This window comes from Arachis stenosperma, chromosome 6, assembly GCF_014773155.1.
Source record: "Arachis stenosperma cultivar V10309 chromosome 6, arast.V10309.gnm1.PFL2, whole genome shotgun sequence".
NCBI classification, from domain to species: domain Eukaryota; kingdom Viridiplantae; phylum Streptophyta; class Magnoliopsida; order Fabales; family Fabaceae; genus Arachis; species Arachis stenosperma.
Genome location: NC_080382.1, coordinates 67,043,253 through 67,068,398, shown reverse-complemented (window position 1 = coordinate 67,068,398; position 25,146 = coordinate 67,043,253). Strand labels below are relative to the sequence as shown.

Genomic DNA, 25,146 nt, shown 5'->3' with positions numbered 1-25,146 from the left:
TGCAGGTGCTAACCGACACATGAGCTCATGGCCTGCGCTAGAGCTAGACATGCATCATTTTTGTTTGCACGTCATTCTTTGTTGCATTTCTTTCTGTGTGTGATCTATTTCTTTATGTTTTTTCTGCTTGCATGCCATTTCTGTGTTTTATTTTCTTGTATTATTTTGTTTGTGTTCTGCTTTCTGTTGTCTCTACTTTCTCTTGCTATCTTTATCTTCGATTTACTGCTTTTCTATTTTCTGTTATTCGTCTGCTAATCAACACTGAATAAATGAACGTAACTAATAACCCCGACCCTACTATGAACTCCCTAGTTCTTACCCCTTCTTTCCCTTCCTCCCCTTCAGATAGAGTCAGGCGTGATATCTATGAGTTTAAGGACCCCTATGTCTATGAGGATCCGGTACATCACAGTTACTTCATCATGGGATTGGAGCCTCATATTAGATGATATGCGTTACCTAATCGAGCTTTTTAACATACTCTGTCTAGCCCGCATTTTGACCCCGATGCTCTTTACGACTTTCCCTTATCCTGGTTAAATCCTAACACACCTCTGCATCCTTTTTCCAAATAATCTTGAGCACCCTATACCAGCTTAACCTTTGAATGAGATGGAACCTGAGCCTATCATTCCTGATGAGCCCGAGTTAGCTGGTGACTACGTACCTGTAATACCATCAGAGTGGAACTTTTCCCCTGAGCCGATCCCTGACTTTCCACAGCCTGATGAGCCGGCACTACCGGACGGTGGGGTAGCTCCTATATATGCGAACGGACCTGTGCTCGCGAATGGTTTTGTACATAGTGACATCAGTGTTTCTGGTGGATCTGAGTGTATAGCTATAGCTGCAGACGATGAGGAGGAGGAGGATCCTAAGATAGAGATAGAGCAGGATGAGGAGATGGACGAGGCTCACGGCAATTCTCTGAACGGCCACGTGTAGATATAGTTTGACAGCAGCAGGAGCATTCTTTTGATGACACTCTAGTCTGACATTATCTGTTAATTAGTCTCTCACTTGTGTTAGTACACCCGAGAGCTAGGAGCTATATAGTGGTTAGGCTAGCCTGGGCGCCAGTTTAGCGGCTTTTTGTATAGGCCAGGCCTTGGGAGTGTCGTGTATATATTAGCTATGTAGGATGACGAGGATGTAAACTGACTTGATCTTGTGTAAACGCAACATGTTTTGTTATAGTGTACATGATATATATTATCTGTTATATTTCTATATTTTCCTATGCTCTTTTTTATTGCCCTCAATGTATGCTTGTTTATTTTATCTCTTCACTGCAACGAATAAAAAAAGTTACTCGTAAAATTGGCATCGTTCTAACAAGGAACAAGATCATATATTAAATAATAGTTAATATTTAGGAAGGATAAGTTAGTAACACTTAGCTTCTTGTATGACCATGGCATACTGGAAGTTGTGTCGTTACACTCATCAATGAACTGAATATATGGATTCAGCAGACATTGCCTCAAAAGAAATCGGATCTCGAAAAGTTCTTAATACCTTGCACCATAGGCACCATGACATTTGAAAAGGCTCTGTGTGACCTAGGGTCAGGTATCAACCTCATGCTACTCTTTGTAATGGAGAAACTAGGGATCTTTGAGGTACAAGATGCAAGAATCTCACTAGAGATGGCAGACAAATCAATGAAACAAGCTTATGAACTTGTAGATGATGTCTTAGTGAAGGTTGAAGGCCTTTACGTCCCTACTGACTTCATAATCCTAGACACTGGGAAGGATGAGGATGAATTCATCATCCTTGGAAGACCCTTCCTAGCCACAGCAAGGGCTGTGATTGACGTGGACAGAGGAGAGTTAGTCCTTCAATTGAATGAGGACTACCTTATGTTCAAGACTCAATGATCTTCTTCTGTAAACATGGAGAAGAAGCGTGAAAAGCTTCTCTCAATACAGAGTCAGACAGAGCCCCTACACTCAACTTCTATGTTTGGTGTTGGGAGGCCACAATCATGCTTTGAGCACCTGTGAAGCTCTGTAAGAGCTTCCTGTCAAGCTATTGACATTAAAGAAGCGCTTGTTGTGAGGCAACCCAATTTTATTTATCTATATTAATTACTCTTTCATTTTATTTTCCATTTTTAGTCTACGTCTTCTTTAGGTTGATGATCATGCGGAGTCACAAAAATAGCTATAGAATTAAAGCATGAATAAAAAACAACAAAAAATAGCACACCTTGGAGGGTGATGAGCGGATAATTTATACGCTTTTTGGCACTGTTTTTAGTATGTTTTTAGTACATTTTAGTTAGTTTTTAGTATGATATTATTAGTTTTTATTTAAAATTCACTTTTCTAGGCTTTACTATGAGTTTGTTTGTTTTTCTGTGATTTTAGGTAGTTTCTGGCTGAAATTGAGGGACCTAAGCAAAAATCTGATTCAGAGGCTGAAAAAGGACTGCAGATGCTGTTGGATTCTGACCTCCCTGCACTCGAAGTAGATTTTCTAGAGCTACAGAAGCCCAATTGGCACGCTCTTAATTGTGTTCGAAAGTAGACATCCTGGGCTTTCCAGGAATGTATAATAGTCCATACTTTGCCCGAGATTTGATGGCCTAAACCGGCGTTGCAAATCAGCTTCAGAATTCCCGGCGTTTAACGCCGGAACTGGCACAAAAAATTGGAGTTAAACGCCCAAACTGGCACAAAAGCTGGCGTTTAACTCCAGGAAAAGTCTCTACACATGAAAGCTTCAATGCTCAGCCCAAGCACACACCAAGTGGACCCCGGAAGTGAATTTTTAGGGCCTTTTGACATTGTATCTATACCTCATAACACTTTACACGTTTCTTATTGTATCTTCTACGGCATGAGTCTCTAAACCCCATGGTTGGGGGTGCGGAGCTCTGCTGTGTCTTGATGGATTAATGAAATTACTTCTGTTTTTCATTCAATCATGCTTGCTTCTATTCTAAGATATCACTTGTTCCTAAACTTGATGAATGTAATGATCCGTGACACTCATCATCATTCTCACCTATGAACGTGTGCCTGACAACCACCTCCGTTCTACCTTAGATTGAGTAGATATCTCTTGGATCCCTTAATTAGAATCTTCGTGGTATAAGCTAGAATTGATGGCGGCATTCAAGAGAATCCAGAAGGTCTAAACCTTGTCTGTGGTATTCTGAGTAGGATTCAAGGATTGAATGACTATGACGAGCTTCAAACTCCTGATGGCTGGGCGTTAGTGACAGACGCAAAGTATCACTGGATTCTATTCTAACCTGATTGAGAACCGACAGATGATTAGCCGTGCTGTGACAGAGGATGGGAGGTAGCCATTGACAACGGTGAAACCCTACATACAGCTTGCCATGGAAGGAGCCTTGCGTGCTTGAAGAAGAAGACAGTAGAAAAGCAGAGAGTCAGAAGATAGAGCATCTCCAAAAACCTCAACCTGTTCTCTATTACTGCAAAACAAGTATTTATTTCATGTTCTTCTACTTTTCACAATTAAACCTGAGAATTATTGATATCCTGACTAAGAGTTACAAGATAACCATAGCTTGCTTCAAGCCACAATCTCCGTGGGATCGACCCTTACTCACGTAAGGTATTACTTGGACGACCTAGTGCACTTGCTGGTTAGTTGTGCGGGATTGCAAAAGTGTGATTGCAATTTCGTGCACCAAGTTTTTGGTGCCGTTGCCAGGGATTGTTCGAGTTTGGACAACTGACGGTTTATCTTGTTGCTTAGATTAGGACTATTTTATTTTTGTTGGTTTAGAGTCTTTTATTTGAGTTTAGTTTCATATTTTAAGTTTGGTGTCAATTGCATGCTTTTGTTTTCTTTTAATTTTTCAAATTTGCATGTTCTTAGTCTTTCTTGATCCTTAAAAATTCTAAGTTTGGTGTCTTCTTTGTGTTTTCCTTTAAATTTTTGAAAATTTGTGTTTGATTTTCTAAAAATTTTAAGTTTGGTGTCATTTTGTTGTTTTTCTCTTTCCTCATTTCAAAAATCAAATATTTTTCAAAATAATTTTCAATCATATCTTTTCAATTGCTAATTCCAAAATCTTTTTAATTAATTAATTGATTTAGTTTTCAATTTGCTTTGATCTTAGTTTCTTTTAGTTTTTGAAATTTGATTTTATTTTCCATTTGTTTTATTTTATTATTTTCGGTCAAATAAAAAAAAATAAAAATATATTTTATACTTTACTTGTGAATCCATATCATTTCCCTTTCTCCATCATGGACCTAAGTGGAATTGAGCAGTCCAGAAGGACTCTGGGGTCATATGCTAACCGTATTACAGCTGCATATGGGAGTAGCATCTATATACCTCCCATTAAAGCAAGCAGCTTTGAGCTAAACCCTCAACTCATTATCATGGTGCAGCAAAATTGCCAGTATTCCGGTCTTCCACAGGAAGAACCTACTGAGTTTCTGGCACAGTTCTTACAAATTGCTGACACAGTACGTGATAAAGAGGTGGATCAGGATGTCTACAGATTATTACTGTTTCCATTTGCTGTAAAAGATCAAGCTAAGAGGTGGTTGAATAACCAACCCACAGCAAGCATAAAAACATGGAGACAGTTATCAGACAAATTCCTGAATCAATTTTACCCTCCAAAAAGGATGACACAGCTAAGGCTGGACATCCAAGGCTTTAAACAAGAGGATAATGAATCTCTTTATAATGCTTGGGAGAGGTACAGAGGTATGCTAAGAAAATGCACCTCTGAAATGTTTTCAAAGTGGGTACAGTTAGACATCTTCTACTATGGGCTTACAGAAAAAGCTCAGATGTCTCTAGACCACTCAGCTGGTGGATCTATATATATATGAGGAAGACGATTGAATAGGCTCAAGAGCTCATAGATACTATTGCTAGAAATCAACATCTATACTCAAGCAGTGAGTCCTCTACAAAAGAAGAAGCTATGGCAGTAACTACTGATCCTAATCCTCAAGAACAGATTATCGAGCTTAATTAGCAATTACTCCTGATGACAAAACAGTTAGTAGAATTTAAAGAGATGCTCCAAGAAACCAAAATTGCTAACAAGAATATAGAATCATAGTTGAATCAGACAAAATAGCAGTTATCTAAACAGATAACAGAAGAATGCCAAGCAGTTCAACTGAGGAGTGGGAAGACATTGAATAACACTGCTCAAAGTAGCAAAAAGCCAAGAAAGGAATAACTGACAGAGGATAACCAAACCACTGCCCAAAATCCCTTTGAGGATAGTAAGAGCCCAGAGAGGAATACTTCTGGTGTTCAAATGCCAGAAAGGGGGAAAAAGTTGGCGTTAAATGCCCATTCCTCACCCAGTCCTGGCGCTCAAACGCCAATGAGGAATCAGACACCTGAGAGTGCTAATAGTAACCCCTCTAAAACTGCTTCTCCAACCACCTCTATAGGGAATAAACCTGCAGCAACTAAGGTTGAAGAATATAAAGCCAAGATGCCTTATCCTCAGAAACTCCGCCAAGCGGAACAGGATAAACAATTTGCCCGCTTTGCAGACTATCTAAGGACTCTTGAAATAAAGATTCTGTTTGCAGAGGCACTTGAGCAAATACCTTCTTATGCTAAGTTCATGAAAGAGATCTTAAGTCATAAGAAGGATTGGAGAGAAACTGAAAAAGTGTTTCTCACTGAAGAATGCAGTGCAGTCATTCTGAAAAGCTTACTAGAGAAGCTTCAAGATCCAGGAAGCTTTATGATACCAAGCACATTAGAGGGTACTTGTACCAAGAAAGCTCTATGTGATCTTGGGGCAAGTATCAACCTAATACCTGCATCCACTATCAGAAAGCTTGGCTTGACTGAAGAAGTCAAACCAACCCGAATATGCCTCCAACTTGCTGATGGCTCCATTAAATATCCATCAGGCATAATTGAGGACATGATTGTCAAGGTTGGGCCATTTGCCTTTCCCACTGACTTTGTAGTGCTGGAAATGGAGGAGCACAAGAGTGCAACTCTCATTCTAGGAAGACCTTTCCTAGCAACTGGACGAACCCTCATTGACGTTCAAAAAAGGGGAATTAACCCTGAGAGTCAATGAGGATGAGTTCAAGTTGAATGCTGTCAAAGTTATGCAGCATCCAGACACATCAAATAACTGCATGAGCGCTGATATTATTGACTCTTTGGTGGAGGAGGTCAATATGACTGAAAGTCTCGAATCAGAGCTATAGGACATCTTTAAAGATGTTCAGCCTGATCTGGAGGAACTAAAGGAAATAAAAGAAATTCTGAAAATTCCTCAGGAAGAAGATAAGCCTCCTAAACCCGAGCTCAAGCCACTACCACCATCCCTGAAATATGTATTTCTGGGAGAAGGTGACACTTTTCCAGTGATCATAAGCTCTGCTTTAAATCCACAGGAAGAGGAAGCACTAATTCAAGTGCTAAGGACACACAAGACAGCTCTTGGGTGGTCCAAAAGTGATCTTAAGGGCATTAGCCCAGCAAGATGCATGCACAAGATCCTATTGGAGGATGATGCTAAGCCAGTGGTTCAACCACAAAGGCGGCTAAATCCAGCCATGAAGGAGGTGGTGCAGAAAGAGGTCACTAAGTTACTAGAGGCTGGGATTATTTATCCTATTTCTGATAGTCCCTGGGTGAGCCCTGTCCACGTTGTCCCCAAGAAGGGAGGCGTGACAGTGGTTCATAATGAAAAGAATGAACTGGTTCTTACAAGAACAGTTACAGGGTGGCGTATGTGTATTGACTACAGAAGGCTCAATACAGCCACCAGAAAGGATCATTTTCCTTTACCATTCATAGACCAGATACTAGAGAGACTAGCAGGTCATGAATATTATTGCTTTTTGGATGGCTATTCAGGTTACAACCAAATTGCAGTAGATCCTCAGGAACAAGAGAAAATAGCATTTACATGTCCTTCTGGAGTATTTGCCTATAGAAGGATGCCTTTTGGTCTGTGCAATGCACCTGCAACCTTTCAGAGGTGCATGTTCTCTATCTTCTCAGATATGGTAGAGAAATTTCTGGAAGTCTTCATGGATGACTTTTCAGTATTTGGAGACTCATTCAGCTCCTGCCTTAACCATCTAGCACTTGTTCTGAAAAGATGCCAAGAGACCAACCTAGTTTTAAACTGGGAAAAATGTCACTTTATGGTGACTGAGGGGATTGTCCTTGGGCATAAAATTTCAAACAAGGGAATAGAGGTGGATCAAGCTAAAGTTGAAGTAATTGAAAAATTACCACCACCTACCAATGTTAAGGCAATCAGAAGCTTTCTGGGGCATGCAGGAGTCTACAGAAGGTTTATAAAGGATTTTTCAAAAATTGCAAAACCTCTGAGTAATCTGCTAGCTGCAGACACGCCATTTATCTTTGCTAAGGAGTGTCTGCAGGCGTTTGACCTTCTGAAAGCTAAGCTGGTCATAGCACCAGTTATCTCTGTACCAGACTGGACACTGCCATTCGAACTAATGTGTGATGCTAGTGACCATGCCATTGGTGCAGTATTGGGACAAAGACACAACAAGCAACTACATGTCATTTATTATGGCAGCCGTATTCTAAATGATGCACAGAAGAACTACACAACCACAGAAAAGGAGTTACTTGCAGTGGTTTATGCCATTGACAAGTTCAGATCTTATTTAGTAGGATCAAAAGTGATTGTGTACACTGACCATGCTGCTCTTAAATATCTACTCACAAAGCAGGATTTAAAACCCAGGCTCATAAGATGGGTGTTGCTTCTGCAAGAGTTTGATATAGAAATAAGAGACAGAAAAGGGATAGAGAATCAAGTAGCTGATCACCTGTCCTGGATAGAACCAGTAGCAGGAGCATCCCTCCCTCCTACTGAGATATCTGAAACCTTTCCGGATGAGCAATTGTTTGCTATTCAGGAAGCTCCGTGGCTTGCAGACAGTGCAAACTGTAAGAGTCAAGGTTCTCCTTCTGTAACCATGGAGAGGAAGCATGAAAAGCTTCTCTCAATACAGAGTCAAACAAAATCCCCACATTCAAACTCTAAGTTTGGTGTTGGAGGGGCACAACCAAACTCTAAGTTTGGTGTTGGGAGGTTCCAACATTGTTCTGAACATCTGTGAGGCTCCATAAGAGCCCACTGTCAAGCTACTAACATTAAAGAAGCGCTTGTTGGGAGGCAACCCAATGTTATATTTATTATTTTCCTCTGTTATTTTATGTTTTCTATAGGTTGATGATCATGGGAAGTCACAAAATCAATTGAAAAATCAGAAAGAGAATGAAAAACAGAAAGAAAAATAGCACACCTTGGAAGAAAACTTGCTGGCATTTAAACGCCAGTAAGGGCAGCAAATGGGCGTTTATCGCCCAGTCTGGCACCATTCTGGGCGTTTAACGCCAGAAAGGGGCACCAGACTGGCGTTAAACGCCAGGAAGGGGCAAGAAGCTGGCGTTAAACGCCAGAAATAGGCACCAGCCCCGTGTTTAATGCCAGAATTGGCATAAAGAGCATTTTTGCTCGCCACTTGGTGCAGGAATGAATTTTCCTTGACACCTCAGGATCTGTGGACCCCACAGGATCCCCACTTACCCCACCACTCTCTCTCTTCTTCACCCATTCACCAATCACCTCAACACCTATTCCCCAAAAACCCCTCACCTATCAAATCCCACCATTCTCTTCACCACTCACATCCATCCTTCATAAAATCCCACCTACCTTACCATTCAAATTCAAACCACTTTCCCTCCCAAACCGACCCACAAAGCCCCCTTCATCTCCTCCATTTTCTTCTTCTTCTACTCCCTTCTTTCTTCTTTTGCTCGAGGACGAGCAAACCTTCTAAGTTTGGTGTGGTAAAAGTATTGCTTTTTGTTTTTCCATAACCATTTATGGCATCTAAGGCCGGAGAAACTTCTAGAAAGAGGAAAGGGAAGGCAAAAGCTTCCACCTCCGAGTCATGGGAGATGGAGAGATTCATCTCAAGGGTGCATCAAGACCACTTCTGTGAAGTTGTGGCCAAGAAGCAGGTGATCCCCGAGGTCCCTTTCAAACTCAAAAAGGGTCAACTTTGATCAAAGGTTGGACCAAGTCCTCATGGATACCACTAAGAAAGAGGATTGAACAAACAAGAGAGTCCACTCATGGACCTCAACAAAAGCAACCATTATCCTCCATGAAATCAGAGAGGAGAAACAAAGGCAAGGAAGAGACATTGAGGAGCTCAAGCACTCCAGAGGATCTTCAAGAAGGAGAACTAGCCGTCATCACTAAGGTGGACCCGTTCTTTAATTTCCTTGTTCTTATTATTCAGTTTTTCTATTTTTATGCTTGATGTTCTATCTATGTTTGTGTCTTCACTACATGATCATTAGTATCTTAGTGTCTATGCCTTAAAGCTATGAATGTCCTATGAATCCATCACCTCTCTTAAATGAAAAATGCTTTAATCACAAAAGAACAAGAAGTGCAGGATTTCAAATTCATCAATGAAACTAGTTGAATTAGCTTGATGTGGTGACAATACTTTTTGTTTTCTGAATGAATGCTTGAATAGTGCATATGTCTTTTGAATTTGTTGATTAAAGAATGTTAAACTTGTTGGCTCTTGAAAGAATGATGAAAAAGGAGAAATGTTATTGAGGATCTGAAAAATCATCAAATTGATTCTTGAAGCAAGAAAAAGCAGTGAATTCAAAAAAAAAATTATTATATATAAAAGGTGATCCAAGGCAAAAAGAGTGTGCTTAAGAACCCTGGGCACCTCTAATTGGAGACTCTAGCAAAGCTGAGTCACAATCTAAAAAGGTTCACCCAGTTATGTGTCTGTGGCATGTATGTATCTGGTGGTAATACTGGAAGACAGAGTGCTTTGGGTCACAGCCAAGACTCATAAAGTAGCTATGTTCAAGAATCATTATACTTAACTAGGAGAATCAATAACACATTCTGAATTCTGAGTTCCTATAGATGCCAATCATTCTAAACTTCAAATGATAAAGTGAGATGCCAAAACTGTTCAGAAGCAAAAAGCTACTAGTCTCGCTGATGAGCGGATAATTTATACACTTTTTGGCATTGTTTTTAGTATGTTTTTGGTATGATCTAGTTAGTTTTTAGTATATTTTTATTAGTTTTTAGTTAAAATTCACTTTTCTGGACTTTACTATGAGTTTGTGTGTTTTTCTGTGATTTCAGGTATTTTCTGGCTGAAATTGAGGGACCTGAGCAAAAATCTGATTCAGAGACTAAAAAGGACTGCAGATGCTGTTGGATTCTGACCTCCCTGCACTCGAAGTGGATTTTCTGGAGCTACAGAAGCCCAATTGGCGCGCTCTCAACGGCGTTGGAAAGTAGACATCCTGGGCTTTCCAGCAATATATGATAGTCCATACTTTGCCCAAGATTTGATGGCCCAAACCGGCGTTCAAAGTCACCTCAAGAAATCCCAGCGTTAAACGCTGGAACTGGCACCCAAATGGGAGTTAAACGCCCAAACTGGCATAAAAGCTGGCGTTTAACTCCAAGAAGAGTCTCTACACGAAATTGCTTCATTGCTCAGCCCAAGCACACACCATGTGGGCCCGGAAGTGGATTTTTATGTCATTTACTCATCTTTGTACACCTTAGGCTACTAGTTATCTATAAGTAGGACCTTTTACTATTGTATCTGGAGACTTTGGTAGCTATCTTCGTTTTATGCTATCTTAGATCATTGGGAGGCTGGCCATTCGGCCATGCCTAGACCTTATGCTTATGTATTTTCAACGGTGGAGTTTCTACACACCATAGATTAAGGTGTGGAGCTCTGCTGTACCTCGAGTATTAATGCAATTACTATTGTTCTTCCATTCAATTCCGCTTGTTCTTTGTCCAAGATATCACTTGTTCTTCAACTTGATGAAGGTGATGATCCGTGACACTCATCATCATTCTCACTCATGAACAAGGTGACTGACAACCATTCTTGTTCTACAAGCAATCAAAGCTCTAGTGAATATCTCTTGGATTCCTGATAACACGATGCATGGTTGATCGCCTGACAACCGAGTGCTCGCCTGACAAACGAGCCAGCCATTCCGTGAGATCAGAGTCTTCGTGGTATAGGCGAGAACTGATGGCGGCATTCAAGAGAATCCGGAAGGTCTAACCTTGTCTGTGGTATTCTGAGTAGGATTCAATGATTGAATGACTGTGACGTGCTTCAAACTCCTGAAGGCGGGGCGTTAGTGACAGACGCAAAAGAATCACTGGATTCTATTCCGGCCTGATTGAGAACCGACAGATGGATAGCCGTGCCGTGACAGGGTGCGTTGAACATTTCCGATGAGAGGATGGGAGGTAGCCACTGACAACGGTGAAACCCTTGCATAAGCTTGCCATGGAAAGGAGTAAGAAGGATTGGATGAAGACTGTAGGAAAGCAGAGAGACAGAAGGGAAGGCATCTTTATACGCTTATCTGAAGCTCTCACCAATGATATACATAAGTATCTCTATCTTTATCTTTATGTTATTTTCGTTTATCACTATACCCATTTGAGTCTGCCTGACTGAGATTTACAAGGTGACCATAGCTTGCTTCAATACTACCAATCTCCGTGGGATCGACCCTTACTCACGTAAGGTATTACTTGGACGACCCAGTGCAGTTGCTGGTTAGTTGTGCGAAGTTGTGTAATGCCATGGAATTGAACTACCAAGTTTTTGGAGTTCATGACCGGGGATTATGAGAGTTGTGAAAAGTATTATTCACAATTTTGCGCACCAAGTTTTTGGCGCCGTTGCCGGGGATTGTTCAGTATGGACAACTGACGGTTCATCTTGTTGCTTAGATTAGGTATTTTTTTTTTCGAAATTCTTGAAGATAAATTCTAGAGTTTCATGATGATTTGTTGAAATCTGGCTGACTGATAAGCCATGTCTAATCTCATTGGACCGAGGTTTCAACTTATCATCACAAGAGCTTGTTGATCTTTATCAATTTTGCTTTTGGAGCAGTGATCTGCTAAGGCTTGGCTGGCCTTTGGCCATGTCTAGTGTTTTGGACCGAAGCTTTCTTTGAAAGCTTGGCTGGCTGTGAAGCCATGTCTAATTCCTGGACCGGAGCCTTAGACTAACATTGCACTGATTCCTGGAATTCTCATTAAGAATTTTGATATCTTTTTCCACTTAATTTTCGAAAAACACAAAAAAATCACAAAATCATAAAAACCAAAAAAATTTGATGTTTCTTGCTTAAGTCTAGTGTCCCATCTTAAATTTGGTGTCAATTGCATGCATTCATTCATGTGTCTTAAGGATCTTCAAGTAATTCTTGATGATTTCTTACTCTGATCTTTGAATTCTTTTGGCTTGAGTGTTTATGTGTCTCATATAGTGTCAGTAGTATACAAACTGCTAAGTTTAGTGTCTTGCATGCATTGTTATTTGATTCTTGTTGCATTTTGATTATTAAAAAATCCAAAAATATTTTTAATTTGTGTCTTTTCAAGTCAATAATATAAAGAATTGAAGATTCAGAACATACTGCAGAGGAATTATACAGAAAAAGCTGGGCATTCAAAAATGCCCAGTGAAGAAGACAGACTGGCGTTTAAACGCCAGCCAGGGTACCTGGTTGGGCGTTTAATGCCCAAAAAGGGTGCATTTTGGGCGTTAAACGCCAGAATGTGAACCATTCTGGGCGTTTAACGCCAGGATGGCAAAGGGGGAAGAATTTTGTTTTCAAATCAATTTTTTTCAAGTTTTCAAAGTTTTTCAAAATCAAATCTTTTTCAAATCATATCTTTTCAATCAAATGTTTTTCAAAATCAATTTCTTTCCTTTTACAAAGATACTTACTAACAATTAATGATTTGATTGAACATCTCAAATTTGTTGCCTTTTCTGTTGAGAAAGGTTTAATGTTTGAATCATATCTTTTCTTGTTAGGCAAGTCACTAATTTTCAAAATCAAATCTTTTAAAATTGTTTTCAAACCAAATTTTTTTTTTAACCAATCACATCTTCTCAACCTCATCTTTTTCAAAATAGTTTTCAATCAAATCTCCTTAATTTCTAATTTCAAAATCTTTTTCAAAAATCACTTGATTTCTTTTCCACTTTCAATTTTCGAAAATTATCAATCAAATTTTAAAATGTTTTTAACATCTTTTTAATTAAATTTCGAAAATCCTCTTCCCTCCTTCCCACATCCTTCTATTTATGGAGTACTACTCCTTCTTAATGCACAATTCGAACTCTATCTAATCAAGTTCGAATTCTTCTACCTTCTTTTCTTCTATTTTTCGTTTCCTCTGACACCTTAAGGAATCTCTATACTGTGACATAGAGGATTCCACATCTTCTTGTTCTCTTCTCTTTCATATGAGCAGGAGCAGAGACAAAGGCATTCTTGTTGAAGCTGACCCTGAACCTGAAAGGACCTTGAAGAGAAAGCTAAGAGAAGCCAAAGCACAACTCTCTTTAGAGGACCTGACCGAATTCTTCAAAGAAGAAGAACACATGGCAGCCGAAAACAACAACAATGCCAACAATGCAAGGAAGGTGCTGGGTGACTTTACTGCACCTACTCCCAACTTCTATGGGAGAAGCATCTCTATCCCTGCCATTGGAGCAAACAACTTTGAGCTTAAGCCTCAATTAGTTTCTCTAATGCAACAGAATTGCAAGTTCCATGGACTTCCAATGGAAGATCCTCATCAGTCCTCAGCCGAGTTCTTGCAAATCTGTGACACAGTCAAGACTAATGGGGTTGACCCTGAGGTCTACAGACTGATGCTATTCCCTTTTGCTGTAAGAGACAGAGCTAGAATATGGTTGGACTCACAACCTAAGGATAGCCTGGACTCTTGGGAAAAGCTAGTCAATGCCTTCTTGGCAAAGTTCTTTCCACCTCAAAAATGGAGTAAGCTAAGAGTGGAAGTCCAAACCTTCAGACAGAAGGATGGAGAATCCCTCTGTGAAGCTTGGGAAAGATACAAACAATTAATCAGAAAATGTCCTTCTGACATGCTTTCTGAATGGAGCATCATAGGTATTTTCTATGATGGCCTCTCTGAACTATCCAAGATGTCTTTGGATAGCTCTGCTGGAGGATCTCTTCATCTGAAGAAGATGCCTACAGAAGCTCAAGAGCTAATTGAAATGGTTGCAAATAACCAATTCATGTACACTTCTGAAAGGAATCCTGTGAATAATGGGACTAATCAGAAGAAAGGAGTTCTTGAGATTGACACTCTGAATGCCATACTGGCTCAGAATAAGATATTGACTCAACAAGTCAATTTGATTTCTCAAAGTCTGTCTGGAATGCAAAATGCACCTGGCAGTACTAAGGAAGCTTCATCTGAGGAAGAAGCTTATGATCCTGAGAACCCTTCAATGGAAGAGGTGAATTACCTAGGAGAACCCTATGGAAACACCTATAATTCTTCATGGAGAAATCACCCAAATTTCTCATGGAAGAATCAAGAGAGACCTCAACAAGGTTTCAATAATAATAATGGTGGAAGAAACAGGTTTAGCAATAACAAGCCTTTTCCATCATCTTCTCAGCAACAGACAGAGAGTTCTAAGCAGCATACCTCTGACTTAGCAACAATGGTCTCTGATCTAATCAAAACCACTCAAAGTTTCATGAATGAAACAAGGTCCTCCATCAGAAATTTGGAAGGACAAGTGGGTCAGCTAAGCAAGAAAGTTACTGAACTCCCTCCTAGTACTCTCCCAAGTAATACAGAAGAAAATCCAAAAGGAGAGTGCAAAGCCATAACCATGGCCGAATATGGAGAGGAAAGAGAGGAGGTGGACGCCACTGAGGAAGACCTCAATGGGCGTGCACCAACCTCCTCTGAGTTCCCCAATGAGGAACCATGGGAATCTGAGGCTCAAAATGAGACCATAGAGATTCCATTGGACTTACTTCTGCCTTTCATGAGCTCCGATGAGTATTCTTCCTCTGAAGAGGATGAGTATGTCACTGAAGAGCAAGTTGCTAAATACCTTGGAGCAATCATGAAGTTAAATGACAAGTTATTTGGAAATGAGACTTGGGAAGATGAACCTCCCTTGCTCACCAAAGAACTGGATGACTTGTCTAGGCAGAAATTACCTCAAAAGAGACAAGATCCTGGGAAGTTTTCCATACCTTGTACCATAGGCACCATGACCTTCAAGAAGGCCCTGTGTGACTTAGGGTCAAGTGTGAACCTCATGCCTCTCTCTGTAATGGAGAAGCTAGGGATCTTTGAGGTACAAGCTGCAAGAATCTCATTAGAGATGGCAGACAACTCAAGAAAATAAGCTCGTGGACTTGTAGAGAATGTTTTGGTAAAAGTTGAAGACCATTACATTCCTACTGATTTCATAGTCCTAGAGACTGGGAAGTGCATGGATGAATCCATCATCCTTGGCAGACCCTTCCTAGCCACGGCAAAGGCTGTGATTGATGTTGATAGAGGTGAACTGATCATTCAAGTGAATGAAAAATCCTTGGTGTTTGAGGCTCAAGGATATCCCTCTGTCACCATGGAGATGAAGCTTGAAGAGCTTCCCTCAAATCAGAGACAAATAGAGCCCCCAAAGTCAAACTCTAAGTTTGGTGTTGGGAGGTTCCCACATTGCTCTGATCATTTGTGAGGCTCCATGAGAGCCATCTGTCAAGCTACTGACATTAAAGAAGCGCTTGTTGGGAGGCGACCCAATGATTATATTTTATATATTTTCTTTTGTTATTTTATGTTTTTTGTAGGTTGATGATCATAAGAAGTCACAAAATCCATTGAAAAAGCAAAAACAAAATGAAAAACAGGAAGAAAAACAGCACACCCTGAGGAAGAATTCACTGGCGTTTAAACGCCAGTGAGGCTAGCAGTTGGGCGTTTAACGCCCAGTCTGGCACTATTCTGGGCGTTTAACGCCAGAAAGGGGCACCAGACTGGCGTTAAACGCCAGAAAAGGGTAAGAACCTGGCGTTAAACGCCAGGAATGGGCACCAGCCCGGCGTTTAACGCCAGAAATGGCTCAAAACGTGATTTTGAGCAACATTTGGTGCAGGGATGACTTTTCCTTGACACCACAGGATCTGTGGACCCCACAGGACCCCCACCTACCCCACCACCACCCTCTCTCTTCTTCCCCCTTTCACCAATCACCTCAATACCTCTTCCCCAAAAACCCCTCACTTATCATATCCCATCTTTCTCTTCACCACTCACATCCATCCTTCACAAAATCCCACCAACCTCACCCTTCAAATTCAAACCACTTTCCCTCCCAAACCCACCCATAATGGCCGAACACCATCTCCCCTCTCCCCTATAAATACCCTTCTTCACTCCTTCATTTTCACACAACCTAAACACCACTTCTCCCCTTCTTTGGCCGAATACAAAGCCATCCCTTTCTCCCTCATTTCTTCTTCTTCTACTCTCTTCTTTCTTCTTTTGCTCGAGGACGAGCAAACCTTTTAAGTTTGGTGTGGTAAAAGCGTTGCTTTTTCGTTTTCCATAACCATTTATGGCATCCAAGGCTGGAGAAACCTCTAGAAAGAGGAAAGGGAAGGCAAAAGCTTCCACCTCCGAGTCATGGGAGATGGATAGATTCATCTCAAGGGTGCATCAAGACCACTTCTATGAAGTTGTGGCCTTGAAGAAGGTGATCCCCGAGGTCCCCTTTTCACTCAAAAGGGGTGAATATCCGGAGATCCGCCATGAGATCCGAAGAAGAGGTTGGGAAGTGCTTACCAACCCCATTCAACAAGTCGGAATCTTGATGGTTCAAGAGTTCTATGCCAATGCATGGATCACAAAGAACCATGATCAAAGTATGAACCCGAATCCAAAGAATTATCTTACTATGGTTCGGGGGAAATACTTGGATTTCAGTCCGGAAAGTGTGAGGGTAGCGTTCAACTTGCCTATGATGCAAGGAGATGAACATCCTGACACAAGAAGGGTCAACTTTGATCAAAGGTTGGACCAAGTCCTCACAGTCATATGTGAAGAGGGCGCACAATGGAAGAGAGATTCAAGAGGCAAGCCGGTTCAATTGAGAAGGCATGACCTCAAACCCATGGCTAGAGGATGGTTGGAGTTCATTCAACGCTCAATCATTCCCACTAGCAACCGGTCCGAAGTTACTTTAGACCGGGCCATCATGATTCATAGCATCATGATTGGAGAAGAAGTGGAAGTTCATGAGGTTATAGCCCAAGAGCTTTATAAGGTGGCGGACAAGTCTTCCACCTTGGCAAGGTTAGCCTTTCCTCATCTCATTTGTCACCTCTGTTATTCAGTTGGAGTTGACATAGAAAGAGACACCCCCATTGATGAGGACAAGCCCATCACCAAGAAAAGGATGGAGCACACAAGAGACCCCTCTCATCATGAGATCCCTGAGATACCTCAAGGGATGCACTTTCCTCCACAAAACTATTGGGAGCAACTGAACACCTCCCTAGGAGAATTGAGTTCCAACATGGGACAACTAAGGGTGGAGCATCAAGAACACTCCATCATCCTTCATGAAATTAGAGAAGACCAAAGAATCATGAGGGAGGAGCAACAAATACAAGGAAGAGACATTGAGGAGCTCAAGCACTCCATAGGATCTTCAAGAGGAAGAAAGAGCCGCCATCACTAAGGTGGACCCGTTCTTTGATTTCCTTGTTCTTTATTCTTCTGTTTTTCGAATTTTATGCTTATGTTATCCATGTTTGTGTCTTGTGATCATTAGTGTCTTAGTGTCTATGCCTTAAAGTTATGAATGTCCTATGAATCCATCACCTTTCTTGAATAAAAACGTGCTTAATTGAAAAGGAAAGAATTGCATGAATTCTGAATTTTATAATAGTTTAATTAATTTGATGTGGTGGCAATACTCTTGTTCTCTGAATGTATGCTTAAACAGTGCATATGTATCTTGAATTTGTGGTTCATGAAGGTTGGCTCTTGAAAGAATGATGAAAAAGGAGACATGTTACTGAGGATCTGAAAAATCATTAGAAATGATTCTTGAAACAAGAAAAAGCAGTGAATACAAAAAAAAAGAGAAAAAGCAAGCAAAAAAAAAACCGAAAAAAAAAGAAGAAAGAGAAAAAGAAAGAAAAAGAAAGAATAAAGTTGTGATCCAAGGCAATAAGAGTGTGCTTAAGAACCCTGGACACCTCCAATTGGGGACTCTAGCAAAGCTGAGTCACAATCTGAAAAGGTTCACCCAATTATGTGTCTGTGGCATGTATGTATCCGGTGGTAATACTGGAAGACAGAGTGCTTTGGGCCACGGCCAAGACTCATAAAGTAGCTGTGTTCAAGAATCATCATACTTAACTAGGAGAATCAATAACACTATCTGGATTCTGAGTTCCTAAAGAAGCCAATCATTCTGAGTTGCAAAGGATAGAGTGAGATGCCAAAACTGTTCAGAGGCAAAAAGCTAAAAGCCCCGCTCATCTAATTAATACTGATCTTCATAGATGTGTTTGGAATTCATTGCATATTTGAGGGCACAGAAAGGAAACAGTATTTGATGTTGAGGACTTACTTGAATGAGCTCTGTAAGGCCAACCCAGGATCCAGTTGCCATATGGGCACAACCCCACAACCGGAATGTTTGCCTAAGTTTAGAAGTCTCTACATCAATCTAGATGCTTGTAAAAGAGGATTCAAGCAAGGATGTAGGCCTTTCCTATGTCTTGATGGAGCATTTTGAAGGGTTATTTTGGAGGGCAGCTGCTGACTACCGTTGCTCAAGATGCAAACAAATCATCTATTCCCAGTTGCATATGGAGTAGTTGATGCAGAAACAAAAAAAAAACTGGAAGGAATTCCTTGAATATTTGTTGGCAGATATCGGAGACCATCAGCAATTTGATTGGCACTTCATGTCAGATAAGCAGAAGGTTATATTTCAATTTGTGTAGTCAATTACTTTTCAATCTGTGTAGTCAATTACTTTATGTCTAACTTACTCAATGCCAGGGGCTAATTCCTGCTTTGTAAGAAGTTATGCCAGGGGTTAATCACAGGTTTTGTGCCATGCATATGTGGAGGAATTTCAACAAGTATTGGAAAGAACTAGAACTTAAACAGTTGTTGTTTTAATGTGCAAGAGCCTTGACTGATCAGGAATTTAATGAAGGTATGGCTGCAATCAAGAAGATTAATACTGCTGCCTAGGAATACTTGTCTGCATACGAGCAAGGAACTTGGTCAAGCTCAAGATTCTTTACATGGCCGAAAGTAGATAACATAACGAATAATAATGCGGAATCACTTAATGCAACAATGGTTGAACTAAGAGGCAAGAGTATCATTACCATGTTGGAGGATATTAGGTATTACCTGATGAAAACTATGGCATTTCACAAAGATGCATTAATGGCTTACACGGGCAAGCTAGTGATGGTGTTTTTGTGGAAAAACGAATTTCCAACACACAAAACTAACCGGCAAGTGTACCGGGTCGCATCAAGTAATAAAACTCACAAGAGTGAGGTCGATCCCACAGGGATTGATGGATCAAGCAACTTTAGTGGGTGATTAGTTTAGTCAAGCTAACATTGAGTGAATTGTGTGAAGTTAATCATCAGAAAGTAAAATTGCAATGAATTTAAAGTGCAGAAAGTAAAAATGGACAGAAACTTAAAGAGCAAGAAATGTAAATTAACGGAATCTTAAATGACAAGAAATGTAAATTGCAGGAAAAGTAAAAGGGAGTGGGTGCAGGGAAATTAAATGAAAGCAGTAGATCAAATCTTAGAACAATTGTAAGGAAATTAAATTGCAGGAAAAGTAAATTCAAGGTCATAGTAGCTTAAATGTAAATTGTAGAAGAACACAAGTGCAGGAAATTAAATTGGGAGCAATGAGATGCAACAAAGAGACATAGATCATTTCTCAAATCTCAAAGTGAAACAAACAATTTCAATGAAATAGTAAAAAAAAAGGAAGCCAAGAGCTCATTGCTCTCAAGATCAAAACAGAAAGGAAATTGAAGAGGAATAAAACAGAAAGTAAAATGCAGCTCAATTTCAATAGCTAAAGGAAAGTTGAAGATCTCAGGGGTGGAGGAGACTAGAAAACAAGTCTAGATCTCAATCCCTTCCTTGATTCAACAACAAACAAGATGCAGGAAAATTAAAGATGAAAGCAATGAAGAAAACTTTGATTTAAATCACAATTCACTTGAAAGTTTGCAGAAGAAGAACAAGAGAGGTTGCAGATAGAGAATGAAAACAGAATTCCTTCCAATCTCAATCCAAGATTCAAAACAGAAATGAAAACTAAGAGAGAGAGATCTCAAATCCTAATGCTCCCTAGTGGAGCTAGCCTTTCTTTCTAATCGAGCTCCCCTCTGAAATGAGAGAGATGCCTTTATATAGGCTTTTTACAAAATGAAAATAAAATGAAATTGAAATTAAAAACAAATTCACAAAATGAAATTCCTAATCTAGCTTCTCTGTGTGCCTTTGAGTCATGTTGAGTGGGCTTTGCTTGCTTTGGATTTGAGGAGAAATGGGTTTGGTTGGCCTTGATTCAATTTGGTGAGGAATTGAATTAAATTGAATTTTGGTTGATTTTGGCCCATATGTTGCTCCCAGGAGGCTGCTCTGCTCTTGTGGAGGGCAGAGCAGTGAAGCTTTGTGTGGGGATGCATGTTGTGTGCCAAGTGTGGGAGGGGCATCAGGATGCTGCCCTGCCCTTGTGGAGAGCAGGGCAGTGTTGTCATGGTGCATGCCTTGCCTCTGCCCGTGCTGTGATGTGCGCAACAAGTCCCTGGCCGTGTCATGCGCTCATGCTTGTGTGCGCCAAGGAGAGTTCCCAAGTTCAAACCCTTGTGAAAGCATTTGGGGGAGCAATTTTCCTTGATTTTTCATGAAGAGAGCACGACATCGCCCTGCTCTCCAAGAGGGCAGAGCAGAATAATGAGCGCTACTTTGCTTTGGAGTGAGGCTCCAGCTTCGAACCTTGGTGGAAACATTTTGGTTTATTTTTGCTTATTTTTTGCCCTTAAAGATGCCTTTTACTCATGCCTTAATTGTACGCCAAATATGGATTGCTATATTTCGTTGGAAAGCTCTGAATGTCAGCTTTGCAACGCAACTGGAAGCACATCAATTGGACGTCTGTAGCTCAAGTTATAGCCCTTTGAAGGAGGCATGATCATGCTGTGAGCACCCAGATTTTAACTTAGCGAAAATTAGCTTCCAACCTCACTTTATTTCATCATGATATTGCCCTGCCCTTGGCAAGAGCAGGGCAATGTGCATGCTGGTTGCTTCCTCCTTTAATTTGGTCATGGGCCACGCTTTTAAAAGCGTGGCCTAAGGCTCCAAAGTGTACCCCAACTTCAAAGTGTACCCCAAAGCTCTTTTTTTCTCCTTTTTAGCTTATTTTGTGCTTCTTTGCTTCTTTTTCTTCTTATTTCCTACAAGATTTATAAAATTAAAAGATCAAGAAAATATATCATTTAAGCACAAAAGCATTCAATATTTAAGCACAAATCATCAATTTCTTGTATGAAAAAGCATAGAAAAATAGGTATATGATGACTTGTCATCACAACACCAAACTTAAACCTTGCTTGTCCCCAAGCAAGAAAAGAATCATGCAATAAAGATTGACAACCCAAGATAAAAAGAATAGCAACTCAATGTTCATGGTAAGCTAGTTTTCTATGCATGCTTCAATCACAAAAGAAATGTAAATGATTGATGCTTCTATCTAGCTCAATTTATGAAATCTTTTTCTTATAATTCTTCCTTGAAACAAGCTTTTGATTTTTTTTTTAGCTTCTCCTTTTGGGTGTTTTGCCCCATGAGTTGATAACAAAGCTACGACTTCTAAATGCTTTGTTTTCAAGTATTACCAATTGACACATAAGCACTACAAGCATTTAATTAGAGGACTTCATTAAGCTCATCATTTTTTTCTTTTCTTGACTCTCTAATTATTGATGCTCAGAACCTTGAGCTTTGAGGGAGTGCTTTTGCACTTGAGCCTAGCCTTGACTTCTAAGTGTTTTGTTTTCAAGCATTTGGCTTGATACATAAACACCACAAGCACTTAACAAATAAATTGCCATTGGTACTCAAAGCCTTCAGCTTTCTCATTCTTTCCCTTTTTCTTTTCTTGCTTTAATTGTATTTGTTTCCTTCAAGGTTTTCATGATTTCAAAAGATTTCACAAAATGTACTAGATGAAAAAATTCAATTAAATAAAATCCAATGCAATTGAGCAACAATCAATCATACTAGCTTTCCAATACTTGTATGCACATGCTAAACTCTTCTTTAATTCCTTATTTGTTTATGATCATGATGCTTTTTTTGCTTTTGAATTCACAAAACTCAAGTTTGGCAGTCATAATGTCACAACAACATGTTTCAAATCAAACTCAAGCTATGCTTAGTCATACCACACATGCATAAAGAGAATATAAAGACAATCATGCAATTTAAAGTGCTGGAAATAAATGAGAGGAAAAGGAACTTTACAACCTTGCAATTCATCTTCTCTATTGTTGTCATTTTCCTCCCATTCTTTTCATTCCCATACCAACTCAGAATGCTTGCTCATCCTCAAGCAACAACTAGAACAATGGCTATGGGGCTAAGAAGGATCATGAATGTCTTACACAATGATATGTTAGTAGCACATGTGTTTTAAGCAAGCAAAATTAAAGATAACAATCAAGGCACAAGAGACAGAGACATTGTGATTGCAAACTTAAGAAGGTGAGCACAATACATTGCATAAAAGATAAGTGGCACACCAAACTTAGTGTGACACTTTCACTTGGAATTAATGCAAGTATCTTGTAAGAATTTGAACCAAATTTTGTTGCATATCAACACCAAACTTAGAATGCAATCACATGTCAATTTATCTGAATTAAAACTAAGCAAGTGAAACTGTTATTTGTTAAGTACAATCACCAAGCCAAGAATCTGTCATGAATAAAGCTCTCTTGGTAATGTATTAACAAACACAGTAAATAAGCAAACTAAAATGAAAGCATTTAAAAATAGAAAAATGACTAAAGAAAGTAGAATGAAAAAGTGTCAAATTAAAAGAAAAAAAATAAAACTGCAGAGGCATTATGATTATGCAGACAAGTAGTGTTGCTTGAATGAATTGCATAGAAAATAAGTGGCACACCAAACTTAGAATTTTGGTGTGTCACTTTCATTTTGATTTGATGCAATCATCCAAAAAGATTGAAAACAATTTGTTGCAAGGCAACACCAAACTTAGAATGTAACCATATGCCAATTTATTGAATTTAAACAAAGCAAAGAAAGAAAACAAAGCAGAAAAGAGAAACATTACCTTCGGTTGGGTTACCTCCCAACAAGTGCTCTTTTAGTGTCATTAGCTTGACATGTTGTTCTTCACTTTCTTCCTCTTCTTCCAGTTTGTTAAGAGGAATGACCTCAAAGGAGGGAAAGATTCAGCTAGTGTACCTTGTCTTGGCCTTTCCTCAGCAAGCTTCCTTTTGCAAATGGCTTGTTTGATCTTGCTTGCTGGATTAGGGACAGGGTTGGTGCTCTTGCTAGTTGCCTTCACTCCTTTGGATTCAAGACTTGGTTGTTGTGTGATTATTGGAGTTTTGACTTCATCCTGAGCCTTTTGAATTGGTGGTGATGTGTGAAAAACGATCCAACACAAAACTCACCGGCAAGTGTACCGGGTCGCATCAAGTAATAAAACTCACGGGAGTGAGGTCGATCCCACAGGGATTGAAGGATTGAGCAATTTTTGTTCGGTAGTTGATTTAGTCAAGCGAATCAAGTATTGGTTGAGTGATTTTGTATCCAACAGTAAGTAAATGACAGAAAATGTAAAGGGAGAGGGGTGAATTGCAGAAATTAAAGAGAACTGAAAGTAAAAGAGCTGAATCTTAAAGAACAAGAAATTAAATGACTAAAACTCAAAGTGCAAGAAATGTAAATTGCAGTAACTTAAAGTGCAAGAAATATAAATTGCTTGAATGAAAAAGGGATTTGAGGACTGGAATTTCAGAATTCAAGCAAGGGAAATTAAATTGCAACAATTATCAAAGCAAGAGATGATTTGAGTTCTGTAGATCTCAAACAGAAAGGGAAATTAAATTGCAGCAGGGGTTCACAGAAGAACCAAAAGGAAAATGGGATCTCAGGACTCCAGAGGCTAGATAGCAAAGTCTAGATCTCAATTGCCTTCCCAGATCCAAATTCACAAAGCAATTAACAAGAAATTAAAGAGGAAGCAGTAAAAGAAATTGAATTCAACTCAATTATGCCGTGAGGTAATCAAAGAGATCTTAAATGGAGATTGAGACAGAAATTCCTCAATTCTTCACACTCAAGATTCAAACAAGAAAAGTAAAAATGCTCAAGCTAGAACAAGGAAGAAGAGAGATCAATTCTCCTCCCCAATTCTCTCAAATCTCAGTTCAAAGCTCTCAGAGAAAATGAAGTTTCAAAATATGAAAATTCAAAAATCAAAAGAAGCTCTCTAATTACATCAAACTATCTCCTATTTATACACTTTCTATTCTTGGATTTTGGAATTTGGATGGGCTTTTGATTTGGTGAAGAAATGAATTAAATTGGATTTTTAATCCAATTTTGAGCCCATGAGAAAGTGGCTTCCAGGAGGCTGCCCTGCCCTTGTGGAGGGCAGAGCAGGAAATGGTGCATGCGGCCTCGTGCGTGTGATGGGCTGCGTGTGATGCTGCAGGATGCTGCCCTGCCCTTGTGTAGGGCAGGGCAGAGTTTCCATGGTCCGCCAAGTGCTGCCCGTGCGTGCTGCTGGCCGAGACTCCCTTGGTGCGCGTCAATTGTGCATGCTGGCCGCGCCAATTTTTGTGCCATGCACCAAGAAATGCTGCCCTGCCCTTATGGAGGGCAGGGCAATGTGCCAAAGGTGAAGTCCCACGTTCGAAACTCGATGGAGGCACACGTTGCTCCTTTTTCCTTGGTTTTCTTGACACCAAAGTAATGCTTAGTTCCTTGCTTCCTCATGGTGCCGTGTTCGATTCTTGGAGGTTGAAAGCAAGCTTGTTTTCCTTTTGTTTGAGCACTACTCCCTCCCTCCTTGTCCTTGGGTTCGAAACCCATAGGAAACACTAGGAAGCAATTTCCTTTGAATTATTCTTGGATGAAGCCCGATATTGC

At 40.0% G+C, this 25,146-nt stretch overlaps 1 non-coding gene across 1 annotated transcript; it reads right to left on the bottom strand.

Annotated features, from left to right (window-relative positions):
* Window positions 1-13,892: 13,892 nt before the first annotated feature.
* Window positions 13,893-14,000, bottom strand: LOC130937470 (small nucleolar RNA R71). Its single transcript, XR_009068689.1, has one exon. It is a non-coding gene; the product is annotated as a small nucleolar RNA R71 (small nucleolar RNA).
* Between the last annotated feature and the right edge of the window lie 11,146 nt (window positions 14,001-25,146).